This window comes from Coregonus lavaretus (assembly GCF_964263955.1).
Source record: "Coregonus lavaretus genome assembly, chromosome: 18".
NCBI classification, from domain to species: Eukaryota; Metazoa; Chordata; class Actinopteri; order Salmoniformes; family Salmonidae; genus Coregonus; species Coregonus lavaretus.
Window position 1 is genome coordinate 22,545,616 of NC_140005.1, and position 23,989 is coordinate 22,569,604.

A 23,989-nucleotide genomic window follows, 5' to 3' on the forward strand; every position below is an offset into this window, starting at 1 on the left:
GCCGTGTCCTATGGAGCTCGGGGGCGCTGGCGCTAGAGATAGGAGGAGTCGGCAGACTAGGGGGTCCATCCACTGCACCAACTGTGGTCGGGGAGGACACACCGCGGCTAGGTGCTGGGGATGGCCTCCTAGGGGAGATGACGACAGGTCCCGCACTGGGGATTCCCTCCAGGTGAGTAGGCGCCCCACTCACCCAGAGCTCACTGTTGCCCATTTTTGTATACCTGTCAGTTTTCCACAGGTAGCACCTCAATCCCAGCATAAGGCGCTGGTAGATTCAGGCGCGGCTGGGAATTTTATTGATAGAAAGTTTTGTTTAAGGTTAGGGATTCCCCGTATTCCTGTTGACGTTCCTTTTCCCGTTCATGCCCTAGATAGTCGTCCGTTGGGTACGGGCTTGATCAGGGAGGTCACGGCGCCACTTAGGATGTGTGCGCAGGGGAGTCATCAGGAGATGATTCAGCTGTTCCTGATTGACTCTCCTGCGTATCCGGTGGTGCTGGGCCTACCTTGGTTGAGTACCCATAACCCCGCTATTTCGTGGCAGGAGAGGGCTCTGATGGAGTGGTCTGCTCAGTGTGTGGGTAGATGTTTAGGCGTTTCCGTAGGGGCTACCTCGGTGGAGAGTCCAAACCAGGTGCCCGCATTGCGCATTCCACCTGAGTATGGGGATTTGGCTATTGCGTTTAGTAAGGCAAGGGCGACGCGGTTGCCACCCCATAGGCAGGGGGATTGTGCGATAGACCTTCAGGCAGGAGCTGCGCTCCCACGGAGTCATGTGTATCCTCTGTCTCAGGAGGAGAAGAAAGCTATGGAGATTTACATAGACGAATCACTGAGACAAGGATACATACGGCCGTCCACTTCCCCCGCGTCCTCGAGTTTCTTTTTCGTGAAGAAGAAGGATGGTGGTTTGCGTCCGTGCATCGATTACCGTGGTCTCAATCAGATTACGGTGAAGTATAGTTATCCACTCCCGCTGATTGCGACCATGACTGAGTCGTTGCATGGGGCGCGCTTCTTCACGAAATTAGATCTCAGGAGCGCGTACAACTTGGTGCGCATCAGGAAGGATGATGAATGGAAAACAGCCTTTAGTACCACCTCGGGCCATTACGAGTATCTAGTCATGCCATACGGGTTGATGAATGCTCCGTCGGTTCTCCAATCATTCGTGGATGAGATCTTCAGGGACATGCAGGGACAGGGAGTCGTTGTGTACATAGATGACATTCTCGTGTACTCACCTACCCGTGTCGAGCATGTGGCCCTGGTGCGCCGGGTGTTGCGGAGGCTGGTGGAGCACGACCTGTATGTGAAGGCAGAGAAGTGTCTGTTTTTCCAGGAGTCGATTTCCTTTTTGGGGTATCAGTTGTCAGCTTCAGGGGTGAAGATGGAGGTAGACCGAGTGTCAGCCGTGCGTAATTGGCAAACACCAACCACTGTGAAAGAGGTGCAGCAGTTTTTGGGGTTTGCGAATTACTACCGGAGGTTTATCCGGGGTTTTGGGCAGGTGGCAGCTCCCATCACGTCTCTCTTGAAGGGGGGCCCGGTGCGTCTGCAGTGGTCAGTCGAGGCGGACAGGGCGTTTGGGAGGCTGAAGGACCTGTTTACCTCGGCTCCGGTGCTGGCGCATCCGGATCCCTCTTTACCATTTCAGGTAGAGGTGGACGCGTCTGAGGCCGGTATTGGCGCCGTGCTTTCACAACGGTCAGGCGCGCCACCTAAACTCCGCCCCTGTGCCTTCTATTCCAAGAAGCTCAGTCCGGCGGAGCGAAATTATGACGTAGGGGACAGGGAGCTGTTAGCTGTGGTACAGGCCCTTAAGGTGTGGAGGCACTGGCTTGAGGGGGCTCAACACCCTTTCCTCATTTTGACGGACCACCGTAACCTGGAGTACATCCGGGCAGCGAGGAGGCTAAACCCTCGGCAGGCTAGATGGAGTATGTTTTTGACCCGTTTCTCTTTTAAGATCACCTACATCCCTGGGTCACAAAACGGTAAGGCAGATGCGCTGTCTCGGCGGTATGACGGGGAGGAGAGGTCCGTGGAGCCCACTCCCATACTGCCGGAGTCGTGTCTAGTGGCACCGGTGGTGTGGGAGCTCGATTCTGAGCTCGAGCGGGCATTACGCACCGACCCTAGTCCACCACAATGCCCGGAGGGCCGGAGGTATGTTCCGCTAGAGTGTCGGGATCGATTGATCTATTGGGCTCACACGTCACCCTCCTCTGGACACCCGGGTATCGGCCGGACAGTGCACTGTCTTAGTGCCAAATATTGGTGGCCCACGTTGGCCAGGGATGTGAGGGTTTATGTTTCCTCCTGCTCGGTGTGCGCCCAGTGTAAGGCGCCTAGACATCTGCCTAGGGGTAAGTTACTGCCCCTGCCCGTTCCACAACGACCATGGTCCCACCTCTCGGTGGATTTTATAACTGACCTTCCCCTCTCTCAAGGGAATACTACCATCCTGGTCGTTGTGGACCGGTTCTCTAAGGCCTGTCGTTTGCTCCCCATGCCGGGTCTTCCTACTGCCCTGCAGACCGCCGAAGCAATATTCACCCATGTGTTCCGGCACTACGGGGTGCCCGAGGACATTGTGGCTGACCGAGGTCCCCAATTCACCTCCAGAGTCTGGAGAGCTTTTATGGAGCGGTTGGGGGTCTCGGTGAGTCTCACCTCGGGTTACCACCCGGAGAGTAATGGGCAGGTGGAACGCGTTAACCAGGATGTGGGTAGGTTTCTCAGAACGTACTGCCGGGATCGGCCGGAGGAGTGGGCGAGATATGTGCCCTGGGCCGAGATGGCACAGAACTCTCTCCGCCACTCCTCCACCCAACTAACCCCTTTTCAGTGTGTTTTGGGGTACCAGCCGGTTCTGGCACCATGGCATGAGAGCCAGATCGAGGCCCCCGCTGTGGATGAGTGGGTGCGGCGCTCGGAGGAGATGTGGGACGCTGCACACGTCCATCTGCAGCGTGCCATACGTCGACAGAAGACGAGCGCCGACCTACACCGCAGTGAGGGGCCAGTGTACGCACCTGGAGATCGAGTCTGGCTCTCTGCCAGAAACCTGCCCCTCCGCCTGCCCTGTCGGAAGCTGGGTCGGCGGTTTGTAGGGCCATTTAAAGTCCTGAGAAGGTTGAACGAGGTATGTTATAGATTACAGTTACCAGTTGAGTATAAGTGTATTAATCCCTCGTTCCATGTGTCCCTTCTCAGGCCGGTGGTAGCAGGCCCACTCCAAGAACATGAGATCTTGGAGACCCCCCCGCCCCCGTTGGACATCGAGGGGGCACCGGCGTACACCGTGAGATCCATCTTGGATTCTAGACGTCGGAGAGGGGGTCTTCAGTATCTAGTGGAGTGGGAGGGGTACGGTCCGGAGGAGCGGTGCTGGGTGCCGAGGAGAGACATCTTGGACCCGTCGCTCCTGACGGAATTCCATCGGGGGTATCCGACGCGCCCTGCGCCGCGGCCTCCGGGTCGTCCCCAAGGCCGGAGTCGGCGCGCGTCTGGAGCCGCGCGTCAAGGGGGGGGTACTGTCACGGTTTCGGCCGAGGCTGCCTCTCTCCCTTGTTCGGGCAGGCTTCGGCGTTCGTCGTCTCCGGAATTCTAGCTGCCACCGATTGATGTTTCATGTTCGTTTGCTTTTGTCTGTTTGTTTCTACACCTGTTTCTGTTTTGTAGTAATTAGTGTCCTATAAGTTTCTCGTTGTGTTTGTCTTGTGTTGTGTGTGATTGTTACCGTCAGTTTGTGTATTGCTCGGTTGAGCGTTATTTTCTCCACTGTTTGCTGGAGCGTTCGTTGCACTTGTTTTGTGCACTTATTCATTTTGTCGCACCTGTTTGTGCGCATTGTCTTTTCGCCTTCGTGCGTATTTTGCTGTCAGGCTTATTTTGTCCTGTTGCCTGTGTTTAGGCAGTAATACAGCTTTTTTGGAATATCAGTCTGCTTCCTGCGTATGATTCCTACACAACACCTACAACACGACCTGACATATTCATTATATAAATAGGCCCGTTTAATTTTGTCTGGCTTGCCGTTCCAAATAAAATGGAATATTCTTTTCTCATATAATTTAAAAAACTCTTCGCTAGGCATAGGCAAGACCATAAGCAAATAGGTAAACTGGGATAATAATAAAGAGTTAATCAGGGTGATTTTTCCACAAATTGACAGGTATTTACCTTTCCATGGTAGCAAGATCTTATCTATTTTTGCTAACTTTCTATTATAATTTATTGAAGTGAGATCATTTATTTCCTTTGGGATATGTATTCCGAGTATATCCACATCACCATCAGACCATTTTATTGGTAAACTACATGGCAATGTGAAATTTTTATTTTTTATTGATACAATACGTAATATAGTACATTTGTCATAATTTGGTTGTAATCCAGAGAGGTTAGCAAATGCATCTAGATCCTCTATGAGGCTGTGGAGTGATTCTAGTTGTGGATTTAAAAGAAAACATGAATCATCAGCGTACAATGACACCTTTGTTTTTAAGCCCTGGATTTCTAATCCCCTGATATTATTGTTGGATCTGATTTTAATAGCTAACATCTCGATGGCCACAATAAATAGATATACCGATAGTGGACAACCTTGTTTCACTCCTCTTGACAGTTTAAAACTTTCGGAGAAATAGCCATTATTTACTATTTTACACCTAGGGTTACTATACATGATTTTGACCCGTTTTATAAGAGATTCACCTAAATTGAAATGCTCCAGGCATTTACAGTGGGGAGAACAAGTATTTGATACACTGCCGATTTTGCAGGTTTTCCTACTTACAAAGCATGTAGAGGTCTGTAATTTTTATCATAGGTACACTTCAACTGTGAGAGACAGAATCTAAAACAAAAATCCAGAAAATCACATTGTATGATTTTTAAGTAATTCATTTGCATTTTATTGCATGACATAAGTATTCAACCAGTAAGAATTCCGACTCTCACAGACCTGTTAGTTTTTCTTTAAGAAGCCCTCCTGTTCTCCACTCATTACCTGTATTAACTGCACCTGTTTGAACGCGTTACCTGTAAAAAACACACCTGTCCACACACTCAATAAAAACAGACTCCAACCTCTCCACAATGGCCAAGACCAGAGAGCTGTGTAAGGACACCAGGGATAAAATTGTAGACCTGCACAAGGCTGGGATGGGCTACAAGACAATAGGCAAGCAGCTTGAGTGAGAAGGCAACAACTGTTGGCGCAATTATTAGAAAATGGAAGAAGTTCAAGATGACGGTCAATCACCCTCGGTCTGGGGCTCCATGCAAGATCTCACCTCGTGGGGCATCAATGATCATGAGGAAGGTGAGGGATCAGCCCAGAACTACACAGTAGGACCTGGTCAATGACCTGAAGAGAGCTGGGACCACAGTCTCAAAGAAAACCATTAGTAACACACTACGCCGTCATGGATTAAAATCCTGCAGTGCACGCAAGGTCCCCCTGCTCAAGCCAGCGCATGTCCAGGCCTGTCTGAAGTTTGCCAATGACCATCTGGATGATCCAGAGGAGGAATGGGAGAAGGTCATGTGGTCTGATGAGACAAAAATAGAGCTTTTTGGTCTAAACTCCACTCACCGTGTTTGGAGGAAGAAGAAGGATGAGTACAACCCCAAGAACACCATCCCAACCGTGAAGCATGGAGGTGGAAACATCATTCTTTGGGGATGCTTTTCTGCAAAGGGGACAGGACGACTGCACCGTATTGAGGGGAGGATGGATGGGGCCATGTATCGCGAGATCTTGGCCAACAACCTCCTTCCCTCAGTAAGAGCATTGAAGATGGGTCGTGGCTGGGTTTTCCACCATGACAACGACCCGAAACACACAGCCAGGGCAACTAAGGAGTGGCTCCGTAAGAAGCATCTCAAGGTCCTGGAGTGGCCTAGCCAGTCTCCAGACCTGAACACAATAGAAAATCTTTGGAGGGAGCTGAAAGTCCATATTGCCCAGCGACAGCCCCGAAACCTGAAGGATCTGGAGAAGATCTGTATGGAGGAGTGGGCCAAAATCCCTGCTGCAGTGTGTGCAAACCTGGTCAAGACCTACAGGAAACGTATGATCTCTGTAATTGCAAACAAAGGTTTCTGTACCAAATATTAAGTTCTGCTTTTCTGATGTATCAAATACTTATGTCATGCAATAAAATGCAAATTAATTACTTAAAAATCATACAATGTGATTTTCTGGAAATTACAGACCTCTACATGCTTTGTAAGTAGGAAAACCTGCAAAATCGGCAGTGTATCAAATACTTGTTCTCCCCACTGTATATATAAACCCCAGTCGTACTTTATCAAATGCCTCAAACATGGAGGTGGAAACATTATGCTTTGGGGGTGTTTATCTGCTAAGGGGACAGGACAACTTCACCGCATCAAAGCGACGATGGACGGGGCCATGTACCGTCAAATCTTGGGTGAGAACCTCCTTCCCTCAGCCAGGGCATTGAAAATGGGTTGTGGATGGGTATTCCAGCATGACAATGACCCAAAACATAAGGCCAAGGCAACAAATGAGTGGCTCAAGAAGAAGCACATTAAGGTCCTGGAGTGGCCTAGCCAGTCTCCAGACCTTAATCCCATAGAAAATCTGTGGAGGGAGCTGAAGGTTCGAGTTGCCAAACGTCAGCCCCAAACCTTAATGACTTGAAGAAGATCTGCAAAGAGGAGTGGGACAAAATCCCTCCTGAGATGTGTGCAAACCTGGTGGCCAACTACAAGAAACGTCTGACTTCTGTGATTGCCAACAAGGGTTTTTTGACATGCGTTTTTCTGGATTTTGTTGTTGTTATACTGTCTCTCACTGTTCAAATAAACCTACCATTAAAATTATAGACTGATCATTTCTTTGTCAGTGGGCAAACGTACAAAATCAGCAGGGGATCAAATACTTTTTTCCCTCACTGTAGCACATCCGGTGAACAGGTCAGGGTTCCATAGCCACAGGCAGAACAGCAGAAACTGGATCAGCAGCATGACTAGGTGGACTGTGGATGGGTACAGCCAGGAGTTGTCAGGCCAGGTAGTCCTGAGACATGTTCCTAGGGTTCAGGTACTCTGGGAGGGGAGATAGAGAGAGATGGGAGAATTAGAGGGAACATACCTAAAATCACACAGGACACCAGATAAGACAGGATAATTACACCAGATAGGACAGACTGCCCATAGACCCCCGGCACATAGACTATTGCAGAATAGATACTGGGGACTGAGGATATAACCCCACTCACTTTGCTAAAGCATAGCCCCACACCACTAAAGGGATATCAACCGACCACTAACTTACTACCCAGACACAAAACCGAGTATAGCCCACAAAGATCTCCCCACCGCACGAGATCGAGGGGATGCAAAACCGGACAGGAAGATCACGTCAATGACTCAACCCAAGATTGTCCTTGATAGACTGATTCGTTTCAAGCAGGGGGTTTATCTCTTGATGAACACTTAGCAGTTTTTGGTCTGGACTCATCTCTCCATATGGATGTGCCTCAGGTACTGTATGAGAAGAGATAGTGAGCAGTCCTCCTCTCTGAAATCGAGGATAACAAACTTCAACCTTTCCTCTCAATTCTGAGTGCTTTCTCCTTGCATGACCACTTAATACATTTGTGCGAGGGATAATTATATTACCGAAGGCCTCTGCCGCTACTTCTCTGCTCCCCACACATTTTCTCACTCACATACTTCTCAAGTGCCTGCATGGGCCCCCATCCAGAGCAACCGTAAATGCTTTGATTGAATTTTCGGAGAAGACCTTGAAGAGTCAGTGCAACTTTCAGATGCTAAATGAAATTGCTTCTCATAAACTTGGGCATTCTCTGACATTATGACAGCTGGAGAGTCACACTCATTTCCCTGCCATGTTTATAAGGCCCATAAATCCATCCATCTAAATGCTCCATATAGCAGCTTCATTCATTACAGGCAGGTTGGCTTTACTATCAGTTACAAAAGGTGTACCCTTCATTCAGAAATCCATCCAAATAAGAAACATGGAGGATTTAAAAAGAAATGATAAACAAACCATTTTTTTTGTTTTTTGTTTGTATGTCAGCTCCAATGCCCAAACAAGATTTCTTGATCAATTAGAGAAAAGTGCCACTGTCTGTGAGATTAAAATAAACAGTCTTTGACCATAAAACAGCTGGATGGGTTATTTATTGGACAACCCATGATCCTCATTGATTTATCACCTCCTCCAATGACCATCTGCCCACTCTACCTCCGCTGCTCATGCCTGGACAGAAAACTAATTCACTTCCTGGTCCTCTCATTGTACCTCAATCAATAGACAGATGCAGTATCTGAGGATACACTTGACCATGACATAGTCTTCACCAGAAAGTGTTTTTTAGGGGAAGTGGCTGTGTATGTGCCTCCGGTTCTGGAAGGAGAGACTACCTTGGTTCCTGCCAAAACGCCTTCTCATTTGCCAAACGTCCGTAGTCTTGCAGCAGGGGCTGGCTGGGCCTGAGTCTGATCACAGCCTTCTCTCTGTCACGAATTCAGCCGAGGCTGCCCCTCCTCCTTGCTCGGGCAGGTTTCGGCGTTCGTCGTCACCGGCTTACTAGCCACTACCGCTCCATTTATCATCACTCCATTTGTCTTGTCTTGTCAATTACACACACCTGGTACTCATTCCCTCATTAGTCTGTGTATAAGTGTTCCCTCTGCCCCCTTGTCCTTTGTGAGTGATTGTTCATTGTGAGAGTGAGTAGCTCGGTTGAGCTACTCTTTTCTTGTATGTAGCCAAGGTGGATTTTTCCCTTGTGCTAGTTTCGTTTTGACGCTTGCTGCGCTTTATTCATGTACACTGAATAAACTCTGGATTTCGGTGTTTTACCTCCTGCGCCTGTCTCCGTCATTCACACCTCATCACACTCTCAGGACTGACACCTCTTTACTTCGATGGATCAGATTGTCAGACAGTGTCTAATGTTCACAGTGAGCACCAGGAGAGAAATAGAACAGAGATACTTGTACCAAGGTAGGAAGTTGATATAATGAAGATGAGTTGAGGGTGTTTCTAGAATAGATGATGCAGTAACAGCTTTATTGTACCACTAATACACTATTAGACTTCTGCTAATAGTACCCAACCTAAAACCAAACCTTGATTCTGGCTGTTAAAACAGGTCCTGACAGAAGCTTTTCAATACTGTAGATTGTTTTATCCATCCCTGAGGTGTGTTCAGTGGTCAGAGGTGGTGTTGATGTGCTTTGTCAGAGTGCTTAATCAAAGAGGAAATAATGCCCCGATTGATCCTTGAGGAAAGCAGCTTAAATCTCTCCTTTCTTGACAAAAGCTGGCGAGAATAGATCAAATTAAGTGTTTAATACTTCCTCTGCAAAGAGGATTAAGCCGATTAATTCCCAAAAGTGTTTAAATGATTAAAGCCTGTTAATGGTTGTTAGGGAGGTCTTCCAGTTCAGTGTTGGCTGGGAAATCAAAGAGGTGGTCAAAAGCCTCAGTGAGAGAGGTGTAACACTATCAAACAAACAGGTGAGGGTTATCTACAAAAAATATATATTTGGGGAGGTTTGTGTGGTTTTTTAGTTGGCACAGGGGAGGGTAGTGCGTTTTTCCCAGCTTTACATTCGCCATTTTGCAGGTTTTACTATATAAATTCTTCCATCCTAGCCAAATGTCCTAATCTGTTTCCATGTGCCTCCCATATATCAAGGTGTTTTGGTACTTCCCTTATGCACTACGCATTCCCGCTGGCTAACTATTACTATACAACAAGTCAATATAGTCTACCAGTCTAACTGCCTATCCTGCCCTCTATCCACAATTCATAGGCTGCACTGAACATTTAATTTGAATAGCCCTGTGATTTCAATGTTTCATTCCATTTGGATCAGTTGTGGGTCTACTCTCAACAGTTCATACGGTCTGTAAAGGCACAGTAGCAGGCCAGTCAGGATGTATTTTTACTTCTGATACTGAGATGCACTGTCTATTGCAGATCATCATTCTCCCAGGTCGTCCTACAAGCTCCCGGCAGGCCCAATTATTTAGGAAAGCTTAACGCGCTCTGCCTCTACAATCCTAGCGGCTATTCCTCGCGGCTCGCACACCTAGAACCTAACGCTTCAATCTAGCCCAAATATTTGTAATTTAACTTTTATATGTGGCATAAACACAGCCAGTCACAATGTTTTAATCTGATAAGGCTACATCAAAAGTCTCCTGTAGGCTTCCTGCGCACGTTCATCCAAAATATAATTCCAGCATCCAAACTGTGTAGCAGCCATTTGATGAAAGGCAAGCTACATCTGTTGCAAAACACCAAAAGGTTTAATGACATTCGGGGATTGTCAAGCCAAGCCTTCGATACTGGGTAGGCCTATAGGGAGGGATGTATTTTCTGGATGTCAAGATTGACATAGTCAATTTGACTGTGGTGTTGAAAACGCTATCCATGATATTGAAGCGCCCGATGTCAGTATGCTTTGCCTATTGGTTGTGTGGTGCATTGGCACAGAAACCTGTTGGTGGAAAATACGTTGGATATAATTTATGTAATAATAAACATGGCATCAAAATGTTGAAAATCTGATTTACCCCTAGCTGATCGTTGTCTGCAGCCGGCTCTAATCGTAGTGTAATGAAACAGGCAGGAAGAGTGAGCTTGATCGTGGTGGTCAGCGAACCCTCAAACTTCTGGCCCGTAACGCTACGTGGCATCGACTGTGCCATAAAAAGCATGCTGATGTGGCAAAGTCGATATCCACGTTTATGAACACAGGGTCACTACAGATATTGTTATTTGTGGTCCTAAACATTATTTTGAGTTAATTCTATGAGGGGGGAGAGTGTGTGTTTTTGCAGCCTCATATTTCCCTCATAAAGTCCCCATCAGAATGTTAATGCTTCACCAAGCGCATCTGACAGAGGAGAGGCAGACATAGAGACACACATAATAAACAATGTGGCTGTTTTTCTATGGAAAATCAGACCCTACACCCAAACGAGGGCACTACGTTCATCCACCGCTGGCCTGGTAGCCCCGCTACCTCTACGGAAGCACAGTTCCCGCTCAGCCCAGTCAAAGCTATTCGCTGCTCTGGCACCCCAATGGTGGAACAGGGGGGGGGGGGGGATAGCAGGACAGAGGTGGCTCCCCCACGACGCCAGGACAGCGGAGTCACTGACCACCTTCCGGAGACACTTAAAACCTTACCTCTTTAAGGAATACCTGGAATAGTAAAAAAGTAATCCTTCTACCCCCCCCCCAAAATAAAGTGGTTGTCCCACTGGCTATCGTAAGTTGAATGCACCAATTTGTAAGTCACTCTGGATAAGAGCGTCTGCTAAATGATGTAAATGTAAATGTAAATGAAAATAAGCTAGTAAAGAGAGACTATAGCCTTGAGCTGGAAACGACCCATAGCTCCTACCGTGCCAGGCACTGCATGAAGGTCTAAAAGAAAACAAGCAATATGTTGATAGCTTGGCTTCTGGATGGGGACAATTATTACATTTTTGTGTCTAGTAACTTGTATATTTAGCTTGATGACGTTCAGAAATATACACTATATATACAAAAATATGTGGACACCCTTTCAAATGAGTGGATTCGGCTATTTCAGCCACACCCGTTGCTGACAGGTGTATAAAATCGAGCACACAGCCATGCAATCGCCATAGACAAACATTGGCAGTAGAATGGCCTTACTGAAGAGCTCAATGACTTTCAACGTGGCACCGTCATAGGATGCCACCTTTCCAACAAGTCAGTTCGTAAAATTTCTGCCCTGCTAGAGCTGCCCCGGTCAACTGTAAGTGCTGTTATTGTGAAATTGAAACGTCTAGGAGCAACAACGGCTCAGCCGCGAAATGACAGGCCACACAAGCTCACAGAACGGGACCGCCGACTGCTGAAGCGCGTAAAAATTGTCTGTCCACGGTTGCAACACTCACTACCGAGTTCCAAACTGCCTCTGGAAGCAACGTCAGCACAAGAAGTGTTCGTCGAGAGCTTCATGAAATGGGTTTCCAAGCCTAAGAACTTTGTGGCAATAGTTTGGGGAAGGCCCTTTCCTGTTTCAGCATGACAATGCCCCCGAGGTCCATACAGAAATGGTTTGTCGAGATTGGTGTGGAAGAACTTGACAGGCCTGCACAGAGCCCTGACCTCAACCCCATCGACACCTTTGGGATGAATTGGAACACTGACTGCGAGCCAGGCCTAATCACCCAACATCAGTGCCCGACCTCACTAATGCTCTTGTGGCTCAATGGAAGCAAGTCCCCTCAGAAATGTTCCAACATCTAGTGGAAAGCCTTCCCAGAAGAGTGGAGGCTGTTATAGCAGCAAAGGGGGCCCAACTCCATATTAATGCCCATGATTTTGGAATGAGATGTTTGACGAGCAGGGGTCCACATACTTTTGGTCATATAGTGTATTTACTGGCACTAAACAACTGTTGATGCGGATGTGGTTGGATTTAGCTATTTGCATCCTGTAAATGGTTAAGCCATTGCCTAATAGATTCTCCTGGTGGCATGTCAAAAGTATTAAAGCTTAATTCCAGTGTGCAGAATTTATCACGTCACTGTTTTGCTATGCTTGCATTAAAATCCCATGTATATTAATGTTATGTAAACACTATTTACAATGATAAATTGAAGGCATGAAATCTTAAGAAGCTTATGAGGGCATAAAGGACAACCAAATTGGCAGGCTTATGATAAATGCATGAGCTTCATCTGAAATATTAATCAAATGTAAATGCAGTGATTTTAAAAGTATTCATGAGTTTCTCATGCACTGTACCTGAATGTTAGGGTTTGATTTATTTTAAGTTTGATCATGTCCTTGAGCTCAGACTCAGACATAGAGAATTTTGAATGGTAGATTATGAAAGGTACTGTAATAAAAACAGAGGAAATTGAAAGTCAGGGGCACAACTTTCACTGGGGATGGGGGTGGGGTCATATCCCCCCCACATTCTGAAATTGCATTTTTTCCCCCCCAGTTTTATCAATGTGATACAAAAAGCTTTATTATTATTTTTATTTTTTATTTGGCAAATTATGTACCGTTAGAGAGAGAGAGCTGGCCAAAAGTTGTCTAATGTTAGCTATTATTTTTGTCTCAGTCACACTCCTGAATCAAACGATGAAACCATCAGTCAAAAGATTGAAGATTGATATTCTAACGTTTTTTCAGTGCAATGTGAGTTTTTATTAGTCAGTATGGCAATGTAACGTTATTGATCTGTCAGTTTCCCTAGCTAATTCCCTACTTTTCACACTGACACAGTAATAAACAGCTCTAACGTTAGAGGCTTGACTTGTCATGGTGCACAGTAGAGGTCTGTGCGGGATGAAGAATCCCGCTCCTGTCCCCATCTCACACCCGCTGGCTTTCTGTCCGACTCCCACCCGCTACCGCAAGAACTGGGTAGTCCAGCAATGTTATTGTAGGCTTATGTGATGCAGCTCACTTGCCAGCCATGGTCCCAGCAATTTTGCGCCCTATAGGTAATATCAAATGCGCAAAAATAACTTAAGAAATAGGTTAAATTACCAAAGATTCTCACATGGCCCTTATGTTAGGCTATCTGTATTACTGGGCTATATCAGCCAATATGCTAGATGTAGTTTGAAGAGAGCAGAATAAGAGAGACTTGCACTTTCTCTTGAGCTATTTTTATAGCCTGCCTTTTAGTAGAAGGAAGAATTTCAGACTGAGAAATATGGGTGTCAATATTTAGGCCTATTTCTAGGCAATGTAGTAAACTATTTAGGAAGTAGATTTCCTTGAAAAGATAACTGCCCTGTGCTTCTCCGCCCATGCATAGGCTATAGCCTACTCTATTTAATTGAGACCACACGCGCACCTGATCTCGCAGGTATGGCTAATGAACTTGAAGCAGTAAGAATGATAACAGCGACACTTGCTATGTTTTGCATAGGCCTATAGGATATAGCCTACCATTTAGAAGGACGATTTGCAGGCAGAGACAAATAAATGAGTAATCAATACTTATTGAAAATGAAAAGGCGCAACGCTCGCTCACCATCGTAGCCTAACCTATGTGCGCGTTGTGCCTTTTCATTGATGATTAAATGTTTTGATTGCATTTCGACTCACGTTGGTTGAGCGCTCCCCACTTCTTTCCATTATCAATATTTATTTATGGAATTTGTTACAGGAGGGGGTCGCAGTTCCGGAGCCATCCACTAAGGGTCCTCCTCCGACAACCTTAGGCACTCTACTAATCATGATCCTATTGGTGTCACCTGTGTCTACTTGTTCACCTGTGTATTTATGCCCTCACTTCCCTGTGTTCCCTTGCTCAGTTTTCTCTGCTAGTTTCTCAATGCCCAGCAGTACTAATCAGTGTCTGATCGGAGACGTATGTGTAGGTACTTGAGAAGTGTTCTCCCTGTTTCTTTATTTGTTTCAGTCGTAGTTAGTATTTCGTATTTTGGCTGTCAGCCTGTTTTTGGAATCTTATTTGCTCCGCCTTTCTTTTATCGTGATAAATCCTTTATTTTGTATCCTGGCTTCGGGATGACCAGTAAAGATCCATGTTTCACCATCTCTGCCTACTGCCTTCTGTCTATCCTGCACCGCACCTGGGTCACACCTCACACCCACCCTTACAGGATATTTTTCAGATACAACACTTTATTCTCTCTGTGCAGCAAACACAGTCTGACAAACCTACAAAGTTGATTTACAAACTGTATCAAGGGTTGATAGAGGCTTTTCTCAATTACACAAAACATGTCTAACAAAAATGTGAGGAAGACCTGGTTGAAGTTGTTGATGATGATGAATGGATACAGATATGTTTGAATGCCCAATCATGTTCACATTATCTCAGACATAAATAACTGCAGTTTAAGACCATCCATAGAACGTACTATATGCAGTCGAACCGAATTACATGCACTCAGAAATGTCATTCCTCTACTGGAGGTGTAAAACACAAAAGGGACATATTTTCATATGTTATGGTCTTGTGAAGGCTGGCTGAATTCTGGCAAAGAGTATGTTCTTTTATCTCAGCATGTCTACAGATTCTCCCTGTTTTTCTTTGCTTGTAAATGTTGACACTGGAGACTGTTATCTGAAGAAACTGTGTAACCAAGCATTTATAGCTGCTAGGAAATGCATTGCCATTCATTGGAAGGTTGGTTATCCTCCCACAATGTCAAGTTACAGTGCATTCGGAAAGTATTCAGGCCCCTTGACTTTTTCCACATGTAGTTACTTTACAGCCTTATTCTAAAATGGATTACATTGGGTTTTTTCTCATCAATCTACACACAATACCCCATAATGACAAAGCAAAAACAGGTTTTTAGAAATTCCAAGCCATGAGGTCGAAGGAATTGTCCGTAGAGCTCTGAGACAGGATTGTGTCAAGGCACAGATCTGGGGAAGGGTGCCCAAAACATTCTGCAGTATTGAAGGTCCCCAAGAACACAGTGGCCTCCATCATTCTTAAATGGAAGAAGTTTGGAAACACCAAGACTCTTCCTAGAGCTGGCCACCCGGCTAAACTGAGCAATCGGGGGAGAAGGGCCTTGGTCAGGGAGGTGACCAAGAACCCGATGGTCACTCTGACAGAGCTCCAGAGTTCCTCTGTGGAGATGGGAAAACCTTCCAGAAGGACAAGCATCTCTGCACCACTCCACCAATCAGGCCTTTATGGTAGAGTGGCCAGACGGAAGCCACTCCTAAGTAAAAGGCACATGACAGCCCGCTTGGAGTTTGCCAAAAGGCACCTAAAGGACTCTGACCATGAGAAACAAGATTCTCTGGTCTGATGAAACCAAGATTGAACTCTTTGGCCTGAATGCCAAGTGTCACATCTGGAGGAAACCTGGCACCATCCATATGGTGAAGCATGGTGGTGGCAGCATCATGCTGTTGGGATGTTTTTCAGCGGCAGGGACTGGGAGACTACTAAGGATCAAGGGAAAGATGAACGGAGCAAAGTACAGAGAGATCCTTGATGAAAACCTGCCCCAGAGTGCTCAGGACTTCAGACTGGGGCAAAGGTTCACCTTCCAACAGGACAACGACCATAAGCACAGAGCCAAGACAATGCAGGAGTGGCTTCGGGACAAGTCTCTGAATGTCCTTGAGTGGCCCAGCCAGAGCCCAGACTTGAACCTGATCTAACATCTCTGGAGAGACCTGAAAATAGCTGTGCAGCGACGCTTCCCTTCCAACTTGACAGAGCTTGAGAGGATCTGCAGAGAAGAATGGGAGAAACTCCCCAAATACAGGTGTGCCAAGCTTGTAGCGTTATACCCAAGAAGACGCAAGGCTGTAATCGCTGCCAAAGGTGCTTCAACAAAGTACTGAGTAAAGGGTCTGAATACTTATGTAAATGTGATTTTTCAGTTTTTTTATTTTTAATAAATTTCAAAAAACATCTAAAGACCAGTTTTTGCTTTGTCATTATGGGGTATTGTGTGTAGATTGACGAGGGGAAAAAACAATTTAATCAATTTTAGAATAAGGCTGTAATGTAACAAAATGTGGAAAAAGTCAAGGTGTTTGAATGCACTGTATGTATCACTAGTGTCACGGTTTACTAAGCCAGAACCCAGAAGCAGACCAGGACAAGGTGAGTTGAAACGAAGGTGAGTATTTATTTAACAGATTCAAAAACGATGCAGAATAATCCAGGGGACAGAGCGGGCGGCGGAGATGAGTTGGTGGAGGTGCAGTGGCAGATCCGATGATGGCTCGGCAGCCGCCGACAACCAGGCAGGGGTTGGGTGAAGGTTCCGGGGAATTGACTGTAGACAGAAACAAAACGGAGGTAAGTACACGGCAAGCCAACAAGGTGCAAAAAAACAAAACTAACGCTAGAACCTCAAAGGCTGATACGCTGACAAACATACTGTTCATGGCTAACGATCCGGCAGGGAATGGATGTCAGGTCAGCGCTTATGAAGGGTGATGATCAGGACCAGGTGTGCAGATCGCTGATGAGATGCAGGTGCGGTTAATCGGGAGATCTCCCGCCTAGCCACGTCGCCCGGCAACCAGGCAGGGAGCGTTCAAGAACCCTCAGGAAACTGGAGATTCCGAGCAGAAAAATGGCAACACAGGCAGGAACCGACTCAGGATGCAGGGTTCATGACAGTACCCCCCCTCCGACGAACGCCACCGGGCGGACTACCCGGAGCGCCAGGATGGAGGCGGTAGAATTCACGAAGGAGGTCAGCATCAAGGATCTGACGCCGAGGAATCCAACTCCTCTCTTCAGGACCATACCCCTCCCAGTCCACGAGATACTGGAAACCCCGGCCCCGCCGTCTGGAATCCATAATGCGGCGCACCGTGTAGGCAGGACCACCTCCGATCATCCGAGGGGGAGGAGGAGGAGGCAACAGAGGACTGAGGAGAACAGGCTTGAGGCAGGAGATATGAAAGGTGGGATGGACTCTGAGCGTTCTAGGTAACTTGAGTCGAACCGCAACAGGATTTATCACTTTCTCCACCACAAACGGACCAATGAACTTCGGTGACAGTTTCCTAGTCTCAGTCCGCAGAGGAAGATCCCGTGTGGCCAACCAGACCCTATCTCCGATGGTATAGGTGGGGGCGGGAATCCGGCGACGATTCGCCTGGAGCTGATACCGGTCAGAAACTCTAAGGAGGGCCTTTCTGGCCCGATGCCAGGTCCGGTGGCAACGACGAATGTGGGCCTGAACAGAGGGCACTGAGAGATCCCTCTCCTGAGAAGGAAACAAGGGAGGTTGGTAGCCATACAGGCACTGGAAGGGAGACATCCCAGTGGCAGATGTAGGGAGAGTATTGTGGGCATACTCAACCCAAGGCAACTGAGAGACCCAGGAGGTGGGGTTGGAGGAGACAAGGCAGCGTAGCGTGGATTCCATCTTCTGGTTGGCTCTCTCCGCCTGACCATTAGATTGGGGGTGAAAACCAGATGTGAGACTGACTGTAGCTCCAATGGCCAAACAGAAGGACTTCCAGACAGCAGAGGTAAACTGAGGACCACGGTCGGAGACTATGTCACTGGGCAACCCGTGGACCCTGAAAACCTCCCTAACCAGGATCTCGGACGTCTCAGAGGCAGAGGGAAGCTTGGAAATGGGCACAAATTGGGCGAACTTGCTGAATCTGTCCACGATAGTCAGAATGATCGTGTTCCCCTCAGAAGAGGGCAACCCAGTGACAAAGTCCAACGCCAGATGCGACCATGGTCGCCGGGGAATAGGGAGGGGGTGAAGTAGTCCAGAGCTGGGCCGATTGGCACTCTTATTCTGCGCACACACTGGACAGGCAGCAACAAACCTCCGAGTATCTTCTCCCATGGCAGGCCACCAAAATCGTCTGCGAAGTAACGCCATCGTCCGAGCCACGCCAGGGTGACAAGCCATCTTGCTGGCGTGGGACCATTGGAGGACAGCGGAACGAACCGACTCAGGCACAAACAACCGACCGGGTGGACCGTTACCGGGACCGGGCTGCGTCCGAAGGGCCGCCATAACCTCCTCCTCAATCCTCCACATAACTGCTCCCACGACACAGTTCCGGGGAAGAATCGTCTCGGTCCTGGCCCCACTCTCCTCCGTCTTGGAGAACATCCAGGACAAGGCGTCCGCCTTGCCGTTCTTAGACCCAGGTCGGAACGTCAGGGAAAAATTAAAGCGTCCGAAAAACAAAGCCCACCTGGCCTGACGGGAGTTGAGACGTCTAGCCGATTGCACGTAAGCAAGATTCTTGTGGTCAGTCCAGACAATAAACGGTTGCTCCGCCCCCTCCAACCAGTGGCGCCACTCCTCCAAGGCAAGCTTCACCGCGAGAAGCTCCCGGTTACCCACATCGTAGTTCCTCTCCGCAGACGAAAGACGACGAGAGTAGTAGGCGCAGGGATGGAGTTTACCGTCAGTGGAGCATCGCTGGGACAGGATGGCGCCAACCCCCACATCAGACGCATCCACTTCAACGACGAACTGACGGGCCGTGTCAGGTTGAGAGAGAATCGGTGCGTTGGTGAATCGCCTCTTCAAATCCAGGAACGCTCGGTCCGCCTCAGGATTCCAACTGAAGGTCCTGGTACTGGAAGTCAGGGCAGTTAAAGGAGCGGCCACACGGCTGTAATCCCGGATGAATCTGCGATAGAAATTCGCAAACCCCAGAAACCTCTGGAGCTGCAATCTCGTACCGGGCTGGGCCCAATCCAGAACCGCCCTAACCTTCTCCTGGTCCATCCTAATCTCTCCCCTGGAGATGATGTACCCGAGGAAGGATGTAGTGTGGGCGTGAAATTCACACTTCTCGGCCTTCACGAACAGGCGATTCTCCAACAATCGCTGCAGAACCTGCCTGTCATGCTGGACGTGGCTGGAAGTTTCCTTCGAAAAGATAAGAATGTCATCCAGGTAAACAAACACAAAGAGACCGATCATATCTCTCAGGACGTCATTCACCATACTCTGGAACACTGCTGGAGCATTGGTCAGTCCAAACGGCATCACCTGATACTCGAAGTGACCCATCGGTGTATTGAAACCCGTCAACCACTCATCCCCCTCTCTGATCCAGACCAGGTGATACGCATTGCGTAGGTCTAGCTTGGTGAACACAGTAGCACCCTGTAAGGAGTCGAAAGCAGAGCTCATCAAGGGCAGGGGATACTTGTTCTTGACCGTGATATCATTCAACCCCCGATAATCAATACACGGTCGAAGAGAGCCATCCTTCTTACCCACAAAGAAGAATCCTGCCCCCAGGGGTGATGACGAGGGACGAATGAGACCAGCAGCTAGGGACTCCTTGATGTAGGTCTCCAAAGCCTCACGTTCAGGTCGGGAGATGCTGTATAACCGTCCCTTGGGATAGACAGCTCCAGGGAACAGGTTTATGGCACAATCATATGGTCGGTGGGGAGGGAGTGACAGAGCCCTCTGCTTACTGAACACTTCCCCCAAATCGTGATATGTCTCGGGAACCAGGGACAAATCTGGGGGTTCATTTGTTCAGTAAGACAGAAACTGTAGACAGAAACAAAACGGAGGTAAGTACACGGCAAGCCAACAAGGTGCAAAAAAACAAAACTAACGCTAGAACCTCAAAGGCTGATACGCTGACAAACATACTGTTCATGGCTAACGATCCGGCAGGGAATGGATGTCAGGTCAGAGCTTATGAAGGGTGATGATCAGGACCAGGTGTGCAGATCGCTGATGAGATGCAGGTGCGGTTAATCGGGAGATCTCCCGCCTAGCCACGTCGCCCGGCAACCAGGCAGGGAGCGTTCAAGAACCCTCAGGAAACTGGAGATTCCGAGCAGAAAAATGGCAACACAGGCAGGAACCGACTCAGGATGCAGGGTTCATGACAACTAGATTTGATTTATTACAAGATTAAGTGTATACTGGGCAACCTTCATAAGGTCTGGATGCCTGATATGGAATACAGTACGACTAAAGGAGTCTGTATTGAAAACATGCTCATGTCAGGGGAGATATCTATTTAGGCAATCCCTAGCTGCTGGGCTGCTCAGTCCTGGCCCTGGGGGTCTGCCGTCCTGTGGGTTGTCAGTCTGGCCTTGGCCTAACCCACCCAAAACAAATAATTAAGATCCTAAAGCTGAGTGGGGTGTTTTGGGTTGGGGCGCTGCAGGGTGGTGCACCCCTAGGGACAGGATGGGACGACCCAGCTATACTGTGTGCAAGTAAAAAGAGCTCTACAGTACTATTAGGTCTATGCGATTAATTATATGGAGGATTTGCTGTTTCTGTGTGTTAATATATATTTGAGGTGTATGTGTTTTTTTGTTATTTCCAAACCCTTCTCTTGGGAATTAAAGAAATTGAAGGTGGGAACTGGGAAGGAAATTGTGTTGGGAAATTGTTGAATTATTGACTAGACTGGTGAGGGTCGGGCGTGCAGGCGGCTCGGACTGGTTGGTTAGTCTGGCTGAAATTGGATATAGAGGATGTCTTAATAAAGACAATCAAAAGTTGTTGTATTTTCTCAAGAGTTGTTCATTTGTTAGGCTATTGGTTAAAGGTGCAACACAATATTTATTATTGAATGACCTCTAGTTCAGCCTTATTAATCACTTAAACATATTTAATAATGATCTCTTACCTAGCTTGATGACTGTGGGCATTTTTGCTTACTTTTTGTTCTAAATAGAGATGGCATATTGGATTGTATAAAAATGCGGGATGCCCACCAGGTTATGTAACCCCCCCCCCCCCCACACACACACACACACACATTTCTAAAACCAAACTGGCGTCCATGATGAAAATGGTGAAGCTTATCATTGTCATGTCATTGTCAATAACTAAAAAGAGTACAGGGAAGTTAGAAGTAAAATTAGTAGGCTACTGATACTACAGTCATGCTCAGTCACCTGTCCAGAAAAAAAGGAACATGGACGTCTGTGTCAGTCGGTACTAGCGTAGGACATCAAAATCTATCTTCTTCAAGACGAGTGTCTGCCATACGATGACGCTGGCGGCTGGAGGCATGATCACCGGTACCGCGCGCTGAAACATAGATTAGCAAGGGTGATTCTACGACCAAGCAAACTCAGTAGACTAGGCTACAACCGACTTTGTAGCCTATCGCAGTGGATGGAAAACATATATTCAATGTACTTTATATGAGCTATAGCTATTATTGATAGTTATTTAGAGAGTTATTGAGGAAGTGAAACTATGTTGTGAGTGTGCGTAATCAACACCTCTCCAATACGCAGCGCTCTGTCTTGTCAGCTCAGAGAGCGCGGTCCGTCAGTGCATGCTTATTTAAATTTTATTTTTAGTCATTTAGCAGACGCTCTTATCCAGAGCGACTTACAGACTGAAAGTTACCTGCGCATTGGTCCTCGTTGTCTTTTATAAATGTCTCCAATTTTATGTGAACTACAGAGGTGCCGGCGTATGATTTTGAACCCCTTTCCATCGACTCTTGGACAACAGTAAAAGGGGAATGCTATTGAGGCAGTCCGTGGCAGGATCTTGTACAATAGGTAAGATGGATGGACTAATTGATTACCTTGAATTGCCTTGAATTAATTGCATTACATACTGTCATGCATTTTCACTTTGTATGTCCGTGATTGTTAATCTAAGTTTCCCTAAAATTCATGATTTGTAATATCTTGAGATGCTACATGTCTATATTTCATCAGCTAGTCAGTCGACACTGATGAATTATGATAAAATGTGAAGTCTCAATGCCATTAGATATACATAATTAATGTACTAACATATTTATAGAGACAGACTGCGATTGATGAAGGTGTGGAATAGGAATGAATGTGTGACATTTCAGAATTGGGCATTCAATTAGCCATAGTTGTATTCCAAAATGGACTAAGCACTGTAAAAGACTGTTAGAAGTGATTTGTCATTTCAGATCATTGTTGTCACCTCTCAAAAATGTATTCTACTCACATTAATCAGCGAGAGAGAGAGAACAGCTCATGAGCCCTCTTCACGCTTACTAAACTGAGCTCTCCAACCAGAGACTCATATAAACATAAGTGCATGTCACTGTCTGTCTGATGATTTATTAGTGGACATGAAATATGCTCTTTGTTGTGTAATGTACTGTGAATTGAAATTTCCTCTTATCTGAAAAGCAACAGAGATGCATCCTCAAAGGCATATGAGAATCACTTTGTAATTCTAAAGCGAAGGCAGCACACTGAAAAAACATAAATCATAATTGATGCTTTGCCTTGACATGCAGAGGAGAAGGTACTTGTGTGTTGTGGGAATCTTGTCAAATGGACATGATTTTTCATAGAGTCAAAGGTCCAGGCTGAAATAACATTTATTGCTCCAGCCCTTAGATAAACTCCTTAATGTTCATGTTCTGTGATATTGCTCCTGGGTGAATTAATCTCCAAAAACATTTCCTAGAATGAAGGTTAAACTAATACTCAGAATTCCGTCCCACCATGCCTTCTTCTTCCACACAAAAACAGCTACATGATGACTAATCTGACATAGCCACCTTAATGCCATCATTCCATAGTAGACCTATAGGATGCATTTACTATGCTATAGGATACAGGATATAGACTCACTGGGTTTTTCCATTGCCTGAGATGCGTGAGAGAAAATTAAGCTGGTATGCTCTCCTCTCATCAGAGCCTCAGTGAGTAGGCTTGGGTGGAAAGATTAATTTGCTGTACAAGAAGGTCTTCTCATCGACCTCCTCTGGGACTGAGCTGATCCGCTTTGGTTGGCTACTAGTTCTATTTATGCTAATTTCCCTGTCTGATAGTGAGAGAGGGAATAGTGGTGAGTTCCCAGCACTTCAGAGCACATGAATCATACTGCTTAAAAAAACAAACTTGCTCACAGGAAGACATGTTATCCTGGCGACAAGCTCCCCTGATGGTGTTACTGTCATTATTGAAATAGCCTATTATTGAAATAGCCTGTTGAGAATACACTTACCATAGTATGAAAGTACCTTTGTTATTTGCTTTGGTGCTTTGTTTAGCTTTTTAAAAGTCAAGTGTCTCTACAGTCAACATCACTGGAGCTTATTCATGACCTACTGTATGAGAGGCTTTCCCCCACTTCTAGAATGGAGTACTCCAACGATGCAGTGATGACTAGTTCATAGAGGGTAGCTCGGCACTATGATCAGTATGCATTAAAAAATCATCCAACATTTGTCTTCATCTCACTCGTTGGTATGGAAGGAGCTTGGAAAATGATGGGGGACTTTTTACCACCGTTTTTATGTGAATTTAGGGGCATGAAATGTGTAACAGTGACAGATGGTGATTTGGTGGTTCATACCGTGTGAGGTGTATTAGCGTGTGAATAATATTCCCAGCCCTTAAACCATGTCTCCAATCTACAAGTGTGCTGCATCAGCCTCTCCTGATCATCACCCCATATAGACACATTTAGCTGATTCTTTTGTCAATGCATCAGTGAGAGTTTCATACAATTGAATGT